At 37.9% G+C, this 18,329-nt stretch overlaps 1 pseudogene; it reads right to left on the bottom strand.

The window, feature by feature from the left end:
- The window catches only part of LOC136142166 (leucine-rich repeat-containing protein 37A3-like), a 41,090-nt pseudogene extending 31,358 nt beyond the window's left edge, over positions 1-9,732 (bottom strand).
- Between the last annotated feature and the right edge of the window lie 8,597 nt (positions 9,733-18,329).

Here is an 18,329-nt window from a genome sequence, read left to right as displayed (position 1 = left end):
CTACATTGTAGAGTCCTTCAGTTTCTAAAATCATGGAGCTTGTATTGTTAGAACCAATGAAGTGACTAAAAGAATTTTTAAAAATAAGTCATCAGTCGGGACCTGCATAGGTGAATGAAGGAGAAACAATTTATAGTCAGAAAAAAAAGTAAAGTTAACATTTAGGATTATCAACCACTGCTGGTTTTCCATAATATATTTCATTCCTGATTTTATCGGAAAGAGATATGATTACTACCACCATTCAAAAAGTGGTACTTTATTAATTAATAAGCTCTTGGCTCATCTTTGAGGTAGATTTCGGATTTAAAATAGACTACCATACTGCTAACTACTTCACCTGATGTTTGTCAATATCATAGAGGCTTGATTCTAGAAACCTACAGACTTATAATTACCTGAAAACTGGTGACGAATCAAGGTTTTGTGAGGCCTGTACCTCATGTACTTCGGGAAATCCTATCTAATAAAAACATGCAAAGTTATGAATACAAAAATTGCTAGGACCCGGCTCAATATCTTGGAAGGAACCTATGCAAGTGAGGAGCCCTGAAGCCTAAGCCTCATTGTATTCATGATAAATCCACCTCATCTGGGGCCCTTTTTCAAACTTATTTAATACAGGCAACTTATAAACACCCCAGTAATATGTCATAATAGGTAGTAAAATGGCTTAACTCGAGTGTGGCATCTTCCTTTGGTGGCTTGCCTTTGGAAAGAGATGCAATAAAGTTTATATATCACTATGGCAAATATTTCCTGAAGCAAATTACCTTTGTCTATTAGAAAGAGTTAGCCCAAAACAGAGACTTACTATACTGTGACAATCTTTTTAAAGTAACTGTGAACGAGTTTTAGGAGTACAGTACTAATTTATTTCCAACACCAGATAGGTCTGATTCTTTCACTAACTTTTTTCTGTCATTTAAGAGGAACACAAATTCAAAAGGAACAAGTTCCTGCCTCTTCCATTACAAATCTTTTCTAAACTACCACCCATTTTCTACTTCACCACCCCCCTCCCTCACCTTGTTACCCTGCTGCATAGATGCTAGAATGGCTCTCATATACGTTTTCCCATCAACATCCCTCTTTCTCCTCCTAGTATGAAAGCTTCTTGGGGACAAAGTCCCTGGCGTATGCATGTTTGTATCCGCAGCATTTAGGACAGTGCTGACACACAGTGGGCATGGCACTCAGTGAATGTTTTCTGAATGATTTCATTAATTTTTAAACTGTGATTGATTGATTTATTTTTTTATTTCCACAATGTATTTTCCCGTGTTGCCTACATTAACTATAGTGAAACTGATTCTTATAAGGAAGTCTTGATGTTATAGGATGTTTAGGAAAGGTGGTGAGGTTATGACATATTGACGCTACTAAAACCTCCTGGTGAAGGGACCCCATCAGCCTGCTCCCCTGTGTGCTGCCAAAAGAAAAACTGACCCTTGGTACTCTCTCCCCAAGGTAGGTATCAGCAAAGTAACAAGGGAAAGGAAGGAGGGAGCTAAAGATAGGCATCTGCAGGAATTGCTAATCCAGCTCCAGACACAGCCTCAACACCTTCATTAACCCAAAATGTGTGAACTGTGTGAAACTGGATTTCTGACCCACAAGACGGGTAAGAGAGTCTTTTCCAAAGTCAGGTGTAGAAGAGCTCTTTTCCTTGAGTCTAAAATCAACTTCGGGCAAGAGGGAAGACACATGGGAGCATATGTATATGTATAGCTGATTCACTTTGTTATAAAGCAGAAACTAACACACCATTGTAAAGCAATTATACCCCAATAAAGATGTTAAAAAAAATAAAAAATAAAAAAAAATAAAATAAAATAAAATCAACTTCGGGCCATTGAAAGTACCCACTATCATTTCCCTGTGTCAAGAGAAATCACAGAATTTTTGAAATGAAGGGGTGTAAAACCCACACTTCTTATTGAAGAGTAGTCAGCAAAGAAAGTATATTGAATTAGGCTACAGCAATGTATTTTCTTCATATTTTTCACACTATAGCTGAACACAAACAATGTCTTTTCCCATACTACAAACGTGCCTATTGACCACAGATAATTCACTTCAGAGATATATGCTTTTTGAAAAATAATGTTCTGGGTGGCTGGGGAGAGCCTGTGGTGGGTGTTCAGGAATTCTTTCTGCTTTACCATTTAAAAGAGCTAATAATGGTTGGAGAAGCACCCACACCTTTTGCTCCCTGAAGAATTCAGTGCTATAGTTAGTTCTTTGCAGCTCTGTGTTGCATACATTTTAAGCAGTTAGGAATTTTGCAAATGAGCAGGAATCAAAGTTAAATTCAAAAGTGGAACTTCATCGACCATTCGCATATTGGAGAGGCATCAGTGGGATTCCATGACAATGCTAATTTGAGTGTTTTTGCCTGGTGCCTTTTATTGCCTGTACCAAAGATCAGTACTATGGAAAGCAGGGTGTTTCATATATATGAGTTAAACAAGTCTCTTGGCCTCTTTGTACCTTAGTTTCCTAATTTTAAAGGAAAATAAATTGCTCTCAAGACATACTTTCCAGAATTCATACTGAGCTTACACCAGCTAACCAATAACTGCATGATTTTTTTACACAGTGTTTTTTACATGCATTCATCTTCTATTTCACTTACAACTTGTATAATACCTGCATTCCATGCCAGGCCTAAAACTTTCCAAATCTAAGTTCTGTGAGTAAATTGCAACCAAGATTTCTACAAAAAAAAACACCAGCAAAAGAAGAAGAAAAATATGTATTCTTTCAGAATATTTATCCTTTGGCAAATATTCTAATTTATATATGATGAAACATAACATCAGTACTCCCTCCTTACACTAAAGTAATCTCACTGTGGAAGACATTATGATTTATACTTTCATGATTATATATGGGGTGCATTAGATACAAACTAGTAAATGCTCATTAAATACTTGTGTTAAGTGATCCTTATATCTCTAGAAAGGCAGCACTTTTAACATTTTGGGCTGGATAATTCTTTGCTGTCAGAGGCTTTCCTGTACACTGTTGGATGTTTGTAGTATCTCTGGCCTCTGTCCACTAGATGCCAGTAGCATATATAGTTCTGACAAGCAAAAATGTCTCCAGACACTACCAAATGTCACCTACGTGCCAAATCACCCTGGTTGAGAACCACTGCTCTATAATTATTCACTCTGATCTGTGTAATATTTCTCACATTAATCTTTGCTAGAGAGAAAAAGGATTTGCTACAAAATTTTAGCAGCAATTTTAATCAAAATGAGTAACAAATTAATTTTATAAATAATTAAACTTTATAAAAATTTCAAATATAATGAAGTTATATTTGTAACTTACATAAACTGCAGAAAAGGTAGTGGTTCAAATGTATGTTGCACAATAGACGGTATTTTATTGCAGGAAAAATTTCTAGGAAATGTAAAAGGAAACTATTGCCTCAATTAGCTATTAGATATCTAATTAGTAGGAATAACTAGTAGAGGTTAGAATGATAAGAATAAATAAGAAGCTTTGGTCTAAACTCCAAACCTTAGGAATTACTATTTGAATCTTCCAGAGCCCCTAACCCTGCCTTCACCTCTCTTAAGAGTCTCACCTTCAGGATCTTCATAAATTAAATATACAACTATAGATCAATAGATTTTGGAGGTAACCTTTCCTGAGAGGAGAAGCATTGATTAGATTCCACCTTTTGTGGTCTGATCAAATTCTAGATTATGAGCTCAAAGATTTTATCTCTATATATCATTATAATTTCTAATATTAAAAGGAATATTCTTAAATTTACACACTTCCCAGTATAGTTTTTCTAGCCCAATTCATTACCAAAAGAAATAAAAGAAAACCTTTCACACAACTTGAAAGGAAGTTACTCCTATCATTAATATGTAAATTTAATTCAGTATTATACTTTCTATCATATGGACTTTTATTCGAAAATACCTACTCTTGACTATAGCTGACTATCTTATTTCCATTGATTCCAGCTTCGTCTCTCATTTCACCTGGATGGGTATAACTGTCTTCTTAATGATATTTCCATCTCTACCCTCTCCCTTTCTAAGCCATCCTACATGTGATCGCCAGATTAACACTCTGTAAGTGGTTCTCAAATACCAGCATCACTTGTGAATTATCGAAGATACAAATACTCAGCCCTACTCTGGACCTCTTGAATCAGTAACTACGGGGGTGGAGCTTGTGTTTTCACAAGCCCTCCAAGTGGCTAGTTCTGTTGCAGGCTAAAGGTTGTCCTAAAGCACTGCCGTGGTAACATGGTGCTTGGCATGTTATCCTTGGCTTGGCCTCCAAAACTCTAGATGATCTGGCTCTAATCTTCTACTCTTCCCACTTGTACTCTACAGGTACTCAGAGTATTTCTCCTGTGCTTTGTCTTTCTCCCACTTTCCTTCTGCAAGCTTATTCTTCCCAAGATGTCTGTCATTGATACCAAATGGCCCTTCAAGGTCCCGTTTAAACAGCATTGCTCTAGTAATATATTCCCTGATCCAATTTGAAGTATTTTTTCCCTATTTTGTGCTCCAGTACCAACTTATAGTACTCATTGCACATATTCATTTCTTTCTTTAAATATAGCTATTTTTGCAACCCATGTCCTCTGAGCATAAACTCCTTCAAAGTATGGACTAGATCCTGCTTATGTGAATTGTATATCATGTTTAAAGCCAACGCGTGCACATAAAGCAAACTCAAATATTTATAAAATCAACAAATAGCTGGGGAGTGGAGAGAAGGAGGAAATGACTGTTTTAAAATAAATGTAGTTTTATTACTTCATTGTGCCTCCATAGCATTTTGTGATTATGGTTTGAGCTTATATGTTTTTTTCCCTGTGAGTTCATGAGTTGCTAAAAGGAATCCTGTCTTACCCATCTTAATGTTTACAACACTAGGCATAGTGCGTATTAGCATATTCGGTCTTCGCTTTTTTATTGATTGGCATTTTTTTTAAGAATGAGAATACTTATGCTAACATGAAATAATCAGATTATAAAGTATTTCACAGTAGAAGTAATGAAGGGCTTAGTCCACCGAGCAGTTATTTTATTTGTTCTTCTCCAAACTGTGTTTCTAAGGTTTGGAGCCCAGATGGCAGAGAAGAGACTAATATAAAGGTGATTGCCCCTTAAGGCTTGCAAGGTTTGATAATTAAACGAACTATTTATAGGGTCATCTGAGGCTCTTTATACCCATTTCCCTTAAGCCTTTTATATTTGCAAGAAGAATCTATTTGCTAAAGAGGATCATTCATTCGCTTAATAAAGATTAATGACATACACAACTTTGGATGCCATGGACAAAGGACAAAAACTGAGGTTTTATAGCAAAAAACACAGTTATCTGTTTATCCCTAAATTAAAAGAAATACTAGGCAAGCATTTCCTCTTTGATAAGGAAGCTGGAGAGGGAATTCCCTGGCGATCCAGAGGTTAGGACTCGGCGCTTCCACTCCTGGGGATCTGGGTTCAATGCCTGGTCAGGGAAATAAGACCCCACAAGTTGTGTGGCGTGCCCAAAAAACAAAACAAACAAACACAAAAAACAGAAATAAAAAGGCTGGAGAGATTTTTGTTAGGGGCATTTCTGAGATGCTTATTTAGTGTGAGCATTTCTAAATATACCACTTAACCATCATCTTAAACATTCTTAATATTAATATCACACTTCCTGCATTAAAATCCTTAACAAGTGTTTGTTATTTTGGTAACTTAATGTGTTCTTGACAATACTGATTTTTTTTAAGAGATTTTTTTTTGATGTGGACCATTTTTAAAGTCTTTATTGAATTTATTACAGTATTGCTTCTTTATTTTTATGTTTTCATTTTTGGCCATGAGGCATGTGGGACCTTAGCTCCCTGACCAGGGATCGAACCCACACCCCCTGCATTGGAAGGCAAAGTCTTAACCACTACACCACCAGGAAAGTCCCTTGGCAATACAGTTTACATAATTCACCTGCTTAAATATTTAATATTTAAATGTTAATTTAATTTAGATTAAATTATCAAAGTTAGGAGTTAATGGCATTCATATTAATCTAAGTGTTCTATATTTTCTTGTCTTGTAGGTGACAATTTGAGGTTAACTTTAATTCCTCTCATTTCACTAAACCAACTTTTTCAAACCTTTTCCGTAAAGGCCAGATAAGTAAATATTTTAGGCTTTGCAGGCCACATACAGTCTCTGTCACATATTTTTCTTCGTTTCTTTTTTTTTCTCATTTACAGCCCTTTAAAAATCAGTTTTAACATATGGGCTGTATAAAAACAGACTGTGGGCCAGATTTGATCCATAGGTCATAAACAAAATGTAAATACAGATGGAGACTATATGAACACTTATATAACAAGGTTCATATGGGAGCCTATAATTGCTCAGACATCATTACCACTTTTCCTCTACAACTAAAGTGTATTTTTCTATCTATACCTTGTCTGTATAATTAAAAAATTAAAAATGAATAGGAGATATTTAGTGCCAGTGATGGGCTGGGGCCCTACACAGACTCACAGGATTGTAGAATTGTACTGCTAGAAGAAATTGAAGAGATTATGTAACTTGAACCCCTTAATTACTTTATAGATAATCTACTTTATAGGTAAGAACTCATAAATAAATATGATTAACTTACAAATATCGGAGGGATAGCAAGCCTTCAAATGAGTCCTTATGTAATTCAGTCAAATCATTTTCACTGAGAATTCTGAAAAATGAAAAGGTTATTTCTGCATCAAAATGCAAAATAACTACAACTATATACTACATAGGAGTAACTCCTATATGTGGAGGAAAGCTGGGTAATGGTGTCACCTAAACAAACTAATTCTTATTTGATTTAGGGATGGTGATTTCTGCTCTGTTTCCATTTAAACCTTCTTTTCACGTCACACACACACACACACACACACACACACACACACACACAACACCCACTCTTCCCACCAAATCATATAGTTAAAGCCTACTCTCTAGACCACGAAGTCTCTGTTAGAACCCAGCTCTGGGTGGCACCAACGTTGCAGAGCTGCTCTTCCCTCCTCTCTTTCCCCAAACCTTATTGGGAAGTCCCCCACTCAACTGTATCAGGGCAAATGAAGCCATCTGATTTTTTCCCCCATAACAAATTTTTGAAAATTAAATGCGAATAAAATATACATAATTGTTCAATAATTCAACTGAACAACTGTTCAACTGTTAAATAATTACAATACAGATCCCCACGTAACACCATTCATGTCAAGAAAGAATCCTGCCAGCATCCCAGAAGCCCCCCATGTGTCCTTTTCCAATCACAACCCTCTCTCTTACTTCCTAGAGGGGACCACTATCCTAACTTTAAGAATAATTTCCTTGCTTTTTAAATTTACTTTTGCCTTTTCTCTATCAGCCATAAACAACATAGTTTAGTCTTCCTTCTTCTTGAACTTTATATAAGTGGAAGCATATTATATGTATTGTTTTCCACATTGCTTCTTTCATTCAACATTATTTTGTAAAATTATTTTAGTTTTGCCTGTAGTATGTAGTGTTGCATGTCCAACTACATGAGGCTTCTGAGTACTTCAAAGTGGCTAATGACACTAAGGAGTTGAATTTTCAATTTAATTAATTTCGATTATTTTAAAATTTAAAAAACAGATACGCAATGTAATTATCGGAAAATGTTTATGTTAGCAACAATCTGCATATGTGATACTACTTATTTGACTGTAAATCTTATGCAATCTAAATATTGATCAAGTATTTGTAATAAAATTTAGCAACCAAATAGTGATTTCAAATAGTAGGGAAAAAAAAATGTAGATTCTCTCATTAATTTTTATATTGATTAAATGTAAATATGATAATACTTTGGATATTTTTAAATCCTTAGTATGAAAAAAACATAGAATATCTTATTAATAATGTATATAATGATTACAGGTCAAAATGATATTTGGGATATAAGGGTTAAGTAAAAGATATTAACATTTATTTCATCTGTTTCATTTTACTTTTATTTTGAAGTGGCTACCAGAAAATTTAAGATTACTTATGTGGCTTGCATTATGTGTCTAATGAAGTCTATGACTTCTAATTATGATTATATCACACTTTATTTATTCAACGGTTGGTATATACTGAGATTTTTTCTAGTTTTTATTTATTAAAAACAATACTGCTTTGAACATTCTTATATTTGTATCCTGATACATATCTGCCTGAGTTTGTCTAGGATGTAATAGGGATACAAAATTGTTTCCTAAGAAGTTGTGCTATTTCAAGTTGGCAGATTGAAACATGTCAAGTCTCCACCCCTTCAACTTCCACCAAAATCCCTAAGAATGATAGAAAAGATATAACTTAAAAATCACAACCTTAGCTCAATGTGTGGGAGCACCTCCCCTACCAGAAACGTCCCGGAGCTGCCTACAGGGTGATCAGTTGGAATAGTGAGGTAGGAGCAGCTGACAGCACACATCAACCCCACATCTTCCCTCCTTGATCAAGACAGCAAAAGGTGTCTTCCTCTAGGCAGAAGCAATTGGTGTTAGAAAGGGGGCAAGGTCCCAGAACCCTGAAAGAAAGGTATGCACTCCCTGACTAGCCACAAGAAGGCACCTCCCACCTCTGCCTTATTCTCAGGGGAACCCATTGGGAGTAATAAGCCCCAACAGCTCATTTCACTTCTCCCCTAAAGCTGGGAAAGAAACACAGTAGAATCTCAACTACAAAGATGAATTACACTCAGGAATGACCAAACAATGTGATAAAGCCAACTCCATTAAGGACAGAAAACAAAAACAAACATAAGAGCTTATAGCCAATGAATCAGAGTTAACAAAGCACAAGAGGATCTTAGGATAGCACAATTATTACCCTCAGACAGATGTAGGAAGATAGTGCCTCCATTAATCAAGAATATACAAATGAAAAGTGTTAGCAACAATTTAAAAAACTCAGTATATGAGCAGCAGAAATGACAGTTAAAAAATAAATTAGGAAACTGAGAGATCCAGCCAAATACTTCTCCAGAATGCAGAATGAAGGGAGCAGAAACGATTCACAGTCAAGCCTGACCCCTGGGTCTGCCCGAGGAATGTTAACCCCTTTGCTTCAACTGGTCTCACAATAAAGACTAGGAACATAGTGCGGGGAGGAGGGGGTGGTGTTTTGCACCCGTTTCTTAAATCTGATAAGCAGGAAGGCACATAGCCAGTGACCCAAGAGTGGAGTGAGGGAGTGGTAGAGAGAGCCAGTACAGAAGAAACTCTATAAGATGTCAAAGGTAGGTTTCTCTTGCCTGGAAGTATCCCCTTCCTTGCACATGATATTAACAGTGGTACATCCTTCAGAAGCCTTGGGGATCTGAGCACAGGCTATGTTGCCTTGTGAAGAAGCTATTTCCACTGAGTTCTGTATTTAAACGTTCTGCTTTTCACTCAACAGTGTCTCTTGGTCACATATTTATATTAGTTCCATCTCATAGCTTAATTCCAGCTCAAAAATTAATTCTTTTCTCATAGCTTATGAGAATTAAAATATTACTACCTGGAAACTCTGCAACTCAGTTATTAAGGTGGTTCATATTATACAGAATATAGTCACACACATTTGTATAAGATCACTAAAACAAAAACACAAAAGACTTCAATTCCCACAAAGAACTCTTGGAGCCCTGAGCATGCTTCAAAGACTCTGACCTCAATTTGAAATTCACCATTTTAGAAGGAATAGCAGTGATTGTCAGAATAAATGCTAGGGGGAATGGTCAACAGATGGTGCTAAGATTGTTTTCTCACCTCTAAGTACTGGTTTCATATTTCTATGCAAATGATCCAAAAAGAAAAAAACAAATCAATATGTCCAACGACATGTATGCTAACCCTTTTCATACTTTCCAAGGTAGGAAAAAACTCTACCTCCCCATATGGCGTAACAAAACTGTATGTATATACCATAAACGATATACAAACGTCACAGGAAATGATGGTATATGAAAAAAGCTACACAAAAGTGGAACTCATATATACTAACTATAACTTTGAACGTTGACAAGGATTCAGTAAGTACAGCAAAGAAATGGGGCTGATCCTCAACTCTATATGGCACTGTCTTCTCTGACTGGCTGATGCCCATATCAGACTGGTTGGAGTTTGAATATCATGGTAGGACAGGGCGTAACCAAACAGTATGTATTTCAAATTAATGGGGTTTCTTTCTCTGGAGTTGTTTGGATGACAGGATAGTAGAAATGTTAAAAATAACAACGGTAAGTTCAGCCTAGAAGTAAAGTTTAGACTGAGAATGAGTCAGTCACCAGAAAATTACCCAAAAAGGAGCTTCAAATAATCAAAAACTGAATAACTGAAATGAAATACATTAATCTGTAGAACTCCAAATATCCATTTTGACTGAAGAAAAAAATTTAAAAATATGGGGAATCAGAGTTAAAGCCAGATCTAAAACTTTCTCACACCATGAAAATATCAAAACCAGGCGTGAATGAACATTTAAGAATGATCCATGTCTAACTTCTGACCAGGGTTCTGGTCTAAGGCAATCTTCTGAATTTCACATTCATTCTTGATTCTGTATTATTGACAATTATCCTTCTCTCAACCTCTGTAACTTCTAGGAAATTGAGAGGGCTCAGGGTTTGTTTGTTTGTTTTATTGATTTAACTATATATATAATGCAAACAATAGGTCTTTCTGGGACTGATTTACTCTCCTTTCCCTGCTTTCTTTCTCTCCAAAGTACTTAGCAATGCTTGAAATTATATCTATCTATTTATTATACTTACATACTTATTTCCATATATTTGTAATTCCCCTGAGAACTGGGATACTTGGGCTGTTTCATTCTTGGGCCTGTAACTCTAGCATGTAATAGTGGTGAGAGTAGGCAACCTTGTCTTGTTCCTTATCTTAGAGGAAATGGTTTCAGTTTTTCACCATTGAGGACAATGTTGGCTGTGGGTCTGTCATATATTGCCTTTATTATGTTGAGGATAGTTCCCTCTATGCCTACTTTCTGCAGGGTTTTTATCATAAATGGGTGTTGAAAGCTTTCTCTGCATCTACTGAGATGATCACATGGTTTTTATACTTCAATGTGTAGGCAGAACACTCTATGACATAAATCACAGCAAGATCCTTTTTGACCCACCTCCTAGAGAAATGGAAATAAAAACAAAAATAAACAAATGGGACTTCATGAAACTTAAAAGCTTTTGCACAGCAAAGGAAACCATAAACAAGACCAAAAGACAACCCTCAGAATGGCAGAAAATATTTGCAAATGGAGCAACTGACAAAGGATGAATCTCCAAAATTTACAAGCAGTTCATGCAGCTCAATAACAAAAAAACAAACAACCCAATCCAAAAATGGGCAGAAGACCTAAAGAGACACTTCTCCAAAGAAGGTATACAGATTGCCAACAAACACATGAAAGAATGCTCAACATCATTAATCATTAGAGAAATGCAAATCAAAACTACAATGAGATATCATCTCATACCGGTCAGAATGGCCATCATCAAAAAATCTGGAAACAATAAATGCTGGAGAGGGTGTGGAGAAAAGGGAACACTCTTGCATTGTTGGTGGGAATGTAAGTTGATACAGCCACTATGGAGAACAGTATGGAGGTTCCTTCACAAACTACAGATTGGGGGGCTTCCCTGGTGGCGCAGTGGTTGAGAGTCTGCCTGCCGATGCAGGGGACACGGGTTCGTGCCCCGGTCTGGGAAAATCCCACATGCCACGGAGTGGCTAGGCCCGTGAGCCATGGCCGCTGAGCCTGTGCCTCCAGAGCCTGTGCTCCGCAACGGGAGAGACCACAACAGTGAGAGGGCCGCATACCACAAAAAATAAAAAACTACAAATAGAACTACGATACAACCCAGCAATCCCACTACTGGGCATATAACCTGAGCAAACCATAATTCAAAAAGAGTCATGTACCAATATATTCATTGCAGCTCTATTTACAATAGCCAGGACATGGAAGCAATCTAAGTGTCCACTGACAGATGAACGGATAAAGAAGGTGTGGCAAATATATACAATGGAATATTACTCAGCCATAAAAAGAAACGAAATTGAGCTATTTGTAGTGAGGTGGATGGACCTAGAGTCTGTCATACAGAGTGAAGTAAGTCAGAAAGAGAAAAAGAAATACTGTATGCTAACACATATATATGGAATCCAAGAAAAAAAAAAAGTCATGAAGAACCTAGGGGTAAGATGGGAATAAAGGCACAGACCTACTAGAGAATGGACTTGAGGATATGGGGAGGGGGAAGGGTAAGCAGTGACAAAGTGAGAGAGTCGCATGGACATATATACACTACCAAATGTAAAACAGATAGCTAGTGGGAAGCAGCCATGAAGCACAGGGAGATCAGCTCGGTGGTTTGTGACCACCTAGAGGGGTGGGATAGGGAAGGTGGGAGGGAGGGAGACGCAAGAGGGAAAAGATATGGGAACATATGTATATGTATAACTGATTCACTTTGTTATAAAGCAGAAACTAACATGCCATTGTAAAGCAATTATACTCCAATAAAGATGTTAAAAAAAAAAGCTAACTGCATTATAAGATCCTTCTTGGTTCAGAATTTTGAGGTCAATACCTGTGAGAAAAGGTATTTCCCCTTCCATATCCCAAAGCAAGCTAATGATTGAAATTCTGTGTTTATTTTAAAAATCAAGTTTGGCAGGACCTCTTTAAAACCAGTAAGAGACAATTTAAACTTATTTTCTATTATATAAGTAATACATGATTATATTCTCAATATATAACAATGAAATTACAGGTATAGTGAAAACCCTCCTTGTGCCCTAATCCCCCACCCACTACTTTGAGTTTAGTATTAATCCTTCCAGATTCTTTTCCATACGTTTGAGTACATACATATTTACAGAGAGCCAAATAGGTTTGTGTGCTTTTTCCTATCTTCTTTTTACATAAGTAACATCCTTGCAACTTGATCCCTTCATTTCATGATGTCTTAGATTTCTTTCGTTCCCAGTACATAGAGGGTTACCCCATTCATTTAAACTCCTGTATAATATTCCATAGTATGAATGTATCACAGTTTAATAATGACCCTATTGAAGGATGTTTAGATTATGTCCAGTTTTCTTGTTACTTGCATTGCTGCAATGAGTATCCTTGTACATGCATTTTTGTGAGCCTGGTCATTAATTTCTATAGAATAGTTATCTAGAAATGGGATTGTTGGGGTGAAGACTATTTAGATATAAAGTTTTAATTGCCCTCAAAAAAGTTGTGCCACAGTTTTGGCAGAGAACGCGGTGAGAAGGGGATCGTGGCCTTCTAGTCCGGGGCCCTCCAGGCCCTCCGACTTCCGGTCGTCAGGTGAACTGGGGAGCCCCCGGGACAGGCTCAGGCTGTGTCTTGCTGAGCCCCAGAGCCCTCGCCGCAGCTGCCCACTGGCAGTGCCCGAGCCTGGAAGCAGCAACGAACTGCTCCCCGACCCCCACCTCCGCGACCTAATGGCGGCGGCCCCTCGGAGCCCAGATCCCACCTACCGCCGGGTCTCTTGATCTCACGCTGCAGGGGTTAGGCGAGGCCTCCCGCAGGCCACCGAGAACGTGGCGCCTTTGGGCGTCGGGCGTGGCAGGGCGAGAAGAATGGCGGCCACTGGAACGCTGCGGAGGGATGTTAGAGCCTCGAGGGCCCGGGAAGGAGGGTCTACATGTACGCCAGCTCAGCCACCCTTAGGCCTTGGAGCCCGCGCGATCTGGGACCTGAGGTGACCTCTCTGTCCCAGCTGGACAAGACCTCACCTCGTCCGTACAACGACAGACAAAGGCCTTAACGGGCCCGGAAGGTGAGCGGAGCCGTGGTCGATGACGGGTGGAACGTTAGCGGGTCATCGGGCGGTTGGTCTTCGTTCTACCAAGACCTAGATGTTGGAAGATAGAAATGGTAGAATAACGTACCACATGTGGCCAATAGGAAGTGCCCGCCACCCTTTGGGAAGATTTACTGGCCGTTTATAGAAGGCCTGTGTATATAATATGAAAAAGCTGCTCTCAACTTTCCCCCCAACCTTTCGAAAACTTTTCGCTACATATAGGCCTTATAGATGTGAAGAGATTGCCGACGTATGATAGTTAAAGTCACATGTCTTGTAAATGCCCATTTGTTTCTTTAAAAAAACCGTAGAAAAGAAATGTCTTCTGGAAATGACTTTTCGAAATGGAATTGTTTGACCACCTCTAGAGGTGACATCAGGAGCCACAGAGCTCCACGTTTGTTCAGTGGGTTAGAGGACATGGAATGGAAGACGTTGAGGAGGAAGAAAAGAAGGTTCTATGCCAGACTGGTAACAGTCTGAGGTCTTCTGCCAGCGTTCAGTAGGTGTTCTGTAGGAGTTGTTCCACATGTAGATGTATTTCTGATGTATTTGTGTGGAGGAAGATCACGTGATCTGTGTCTTACTCTTCCGCCACTTGAAGCTCCTCCCGGCATTTTAAATATGGACTGGTTGGAGTAGCAAATGCCCAAAGAAAAAGCAGAAACCACAGATGTTCTTTAAATATCACTCTTGGCATACCGTAAATGCTCAGTACATATTAGGTATTACTACCTCGTTCTTTAATGTTGTTGTTGTTGCCATGATGGTTAATAATAATAAACCATCTTGTTACAAAGCTGTCAGTTACTGACAATATAAGTTCATTAACAAATATCTTCCACTGTTAGAAAAACCAAATATATCAGGGAGAAATGTCATAGATGTAAATTTAAGAACTACCAGATTTTTTTCAATGTTAAGTTTACATTAGTCAAGCAACCAGTGGGTGTGAAGGCCTGGACTGACAATTTGTCTTCAATTTGATAAGAAAATGAAGAATGTAACCCCTTGATTAGGAGTGCAGACTCTATAGCTGCTTTGAATCTCAGCCTACCCACTTCCTTATTATTTGATTCTGGGAAATTAGATTAGTCTCTCTACATTTCAGTTCTCTCATATTTAATTCATTGAGTTAACTGAAGTAGACAATCCACTTAAAGCATTCACAGAGTCCCTGACACTTAGTACATGCTCAGTAAATGTTAACTATGACTCTTATTCAGTAAGCGGCAGAAGTTCATGACTTCACTCTTTTACCTGCCTGCCCACAGCATATAAATGATAGATCTGCAAAATCAGTCATGGCCTCTACTGGACATTTTTATAAACAAAAATAGCCAAACAATTATGAAAACCCTGCATGCTGAGGATAAAGACTTAATCTGGCAAATATTTTTCTGAGGAAAAAAAAAGATTTACTAAGATTTTAAATTTGCTTGTATAGAAAAAAAAAGTCCACTTAAAAAGAGATTTAATTATTTGGCAATAAAATTATCTTTTATTGTGATTTCAGTGTGCAATTTAACCACACTTTTTGAGCTCATGTGTGTGTACATTGTAATAATCATTCAACTGTCTTAATTTAGCTATTTGTCTCCTTTGTCTTATAAATTGCTTTATATTTGCACTGAAACAAGCTTTTTAAAATTATCACAAATATTTCTTTTACATAACCACTGTTGAGGAAAAAAGAAAAGCTTGCTGGGACTTCACTCGTGGTGCAGTGGTTAGGAGTCTGCCTGCCAATGCAGGGGACACGGGTTCAAGCGCTCATCTGGGAAGATCCCACATGCCGTGAAGCAACTAAGCCTGTGCGCCACAACTACTGAGCCTGTGCTCTAGAACCCACGAGCCACAACTACTGAGCCCACGTGCTACAACTACCAAAGCCCGCGTGCCTTCAGCCCGTGCTCTGCAACAAGAGAAGCCCCAGCTCAATGCAGCTAGAGAGAGTCCACACATAGCAATGAAGACCCAATGTAGCCAAAAATAAAATAAATAAACATATAAACAAATTTATAAAAAAAAGAAACAAAGATCTTGTTGATTTCCATGTAATTCTAAAGGATACAGAAAATGATACTTTCTTACTCCCTGCATTATCAGGCTATAGTTATGTAAATGGGATCTGTGACCAAGTATTTACTGCACTTGCATTCACTGAACACTGCAGCTGAGCAGGACCCAGGAATTATAAAACGTGTAAATTTACTGATCTATAGCATCTCTTCCTTGTTTAATCTATGGCTTTTTAAAGATGCAGAAGAATCTAACTAGGGGTTTACCAAAATGTTAGTTCCATAATAGCTGCTGACCTCAATGGCGGGGCATGATTTCTAAAGAAAAGGGGAAAAAAAAATCATCATTTTCACATCTCTCACTACTGGGTTTTGCTTTGGAAGTCCCCATTCTTATGGACGTGAATCCAGACAAACCTAGGCCTGAGCTCTCTCTTTGCCATTTACTCCTTATGTAACTTCATATTTCAGTTAATTTTGCTGAGCCCTGGTTCCTAGGAATCCTGGTCTTTATTTTATTGGGTCTGTGGAAAAATCAGAATAATATTTCTGAGTTTGTATTTGTGGTCCCAATTATATCAGAATGGTCCTCCCTCTCAGAGGTGACTTCATTCTTCACAATGACCTTGGTTTGCATATTCCTCAATCTTGATAATCCTGACCAAAGAATTAAGATTCCCAGAACAAATTCCTGTTCTGCTTTTCTTTCTGCCTCTTTACTCTTTTGTCCCCATCGGCATCTCTTCTTCTTCCTACTATTCCACACATGGAGAGCCCCATAACACAACTGAGTCCTTGGCCTCATGTTCCCTTATACCTTCATTCCTAGAAACTTTAAAAAATTCTTATTCCACTAATAATTAGCATCAACTAGTAATGGCACGTATTCTAATTCTTGCAACAATTCTACAAGTTGCTTCTAATATTTGCCACTTTTACACATTGGTTTTATTCCTAGCCTTCAAAAGAAAACTTAAAACCAGATTTGCCTGACCCAAATGATCATACTCTTTCAGATATACACGCTACTTCTTTATTTACACCTCGGCTCTAGACCTGACCACCTGAGTCCTTGGCTTATATATACAGCTAATTAGGTCTGAGTGTTTTTAACTGGAGGGTAATCAATCTCTCACAGGCATACTCCTCTATGCCCATCCCAGTTTCTGTCCATTAGAATTACCACTATCCTCATAGTTTCCTCAATGGCTGGGATCTTATAGTATCTACATCAAAGGGTCAGTTGTAAGGACAAAATATATGAATAGGTATAGATGGGGTAGTATCTGGCACATGATCCGTTCTCAATAAGTTGTTGTTCTTATTATTACTAATACTACTACTTCAAAAATGCTTTAAAAGCTTAAGATCTAGAAAATGAGTAGATACATAGGGAGTAACAACTCAGTCAGTTAAGTGCTCTGATAGATATTTGTATAAGATGCTCTATGATCACAGCAGAGTGTCTAAATGTACAATGCCTGCACTTTTTAATATTTAGTCACTAAACACACGCACAGACACACAAGCACACACACTGACTATATGTGCACCCCATATTTTGGAGAAGGAAGTATATTGGTAAGATTCCTCTGGACTATCCCCCATGGAATGAAATTCTTAGTGAATGCCACTCTGAAGTGAGACTTTCTATCTTCAGTTACCAGATTGTCTCCTGAAGTAATTGAAACTCGTGAGCCTTGAATATAAAGCTGCTCAGTGCCACTGATCATAATAGAGCAATGCGAGCTGAGGTGACAATACTGTTTTTGAAATGGGAGAGTTAGCTTAGCCAATATAAAATATGTAAACATATATTTATTTAAATACATAATTTTTAAAGGATTTGTGCCTGAGTGGTGCAGCTCCTAAATCTCTAATTACATTTAATATAGTAAGGAAGCTTAGTCATTGCTTCCTGGCCCTTCCAACAAGAGTCAGAATAACATCCAGGGAACTTCATGAAGCAAAAGCCCAATGACCTTCTCTCTCTTTGGAGAATCCTAAAGCAACAGAGCCTGGATGGTCAATGCTGCTACTGATAGGACAGTTCCTTGCTAGCCATTACCTGAAGGGATGAGAAAGTAACCATTAAATTCCTACATCTCTTAACTTATTGAGATCTGAAGAGGAAAAGGACAGGAGATGGCATTAAAGCTTAGCTCCACTTACTTCTACTTTTGCCTCTGCGAAAATTAGAAAATTAGTCCTTACTTGGACTAAGTCAGAGGAGGAAGTTAGATGGGTAGAAAAGGAACCACATGCTTCTTAATAACCTCACTGTCACTAATGCACCCTGAGGAAGGCACCAGTGCCCCACAGTCATGTGAGAAGCAGGGGAGATAGTTGTTTTATTCAGAAGCACAGTGATTGAGTAGGGTGGTGTTCCAAAGAAAGACAAATGGA

This window comes from Phocoena phocoena, chromosome 1 (genome assembly GCF_963924675.1).
Source record: "Phocoena phocoena chromosome 1, mPhoPho1.1, whole genome shotgun sequence".
NCBI lineage: Eukaryota > Metazoa > Chordata > Mammalia > Artiodactyla > Phocoenidae > Phocoena > Phocoena phocoena.
Note: the sequence above shows the minus strand (reverse complement) of the source record. Positions and strands in the feature narration are given on the sequence as shown.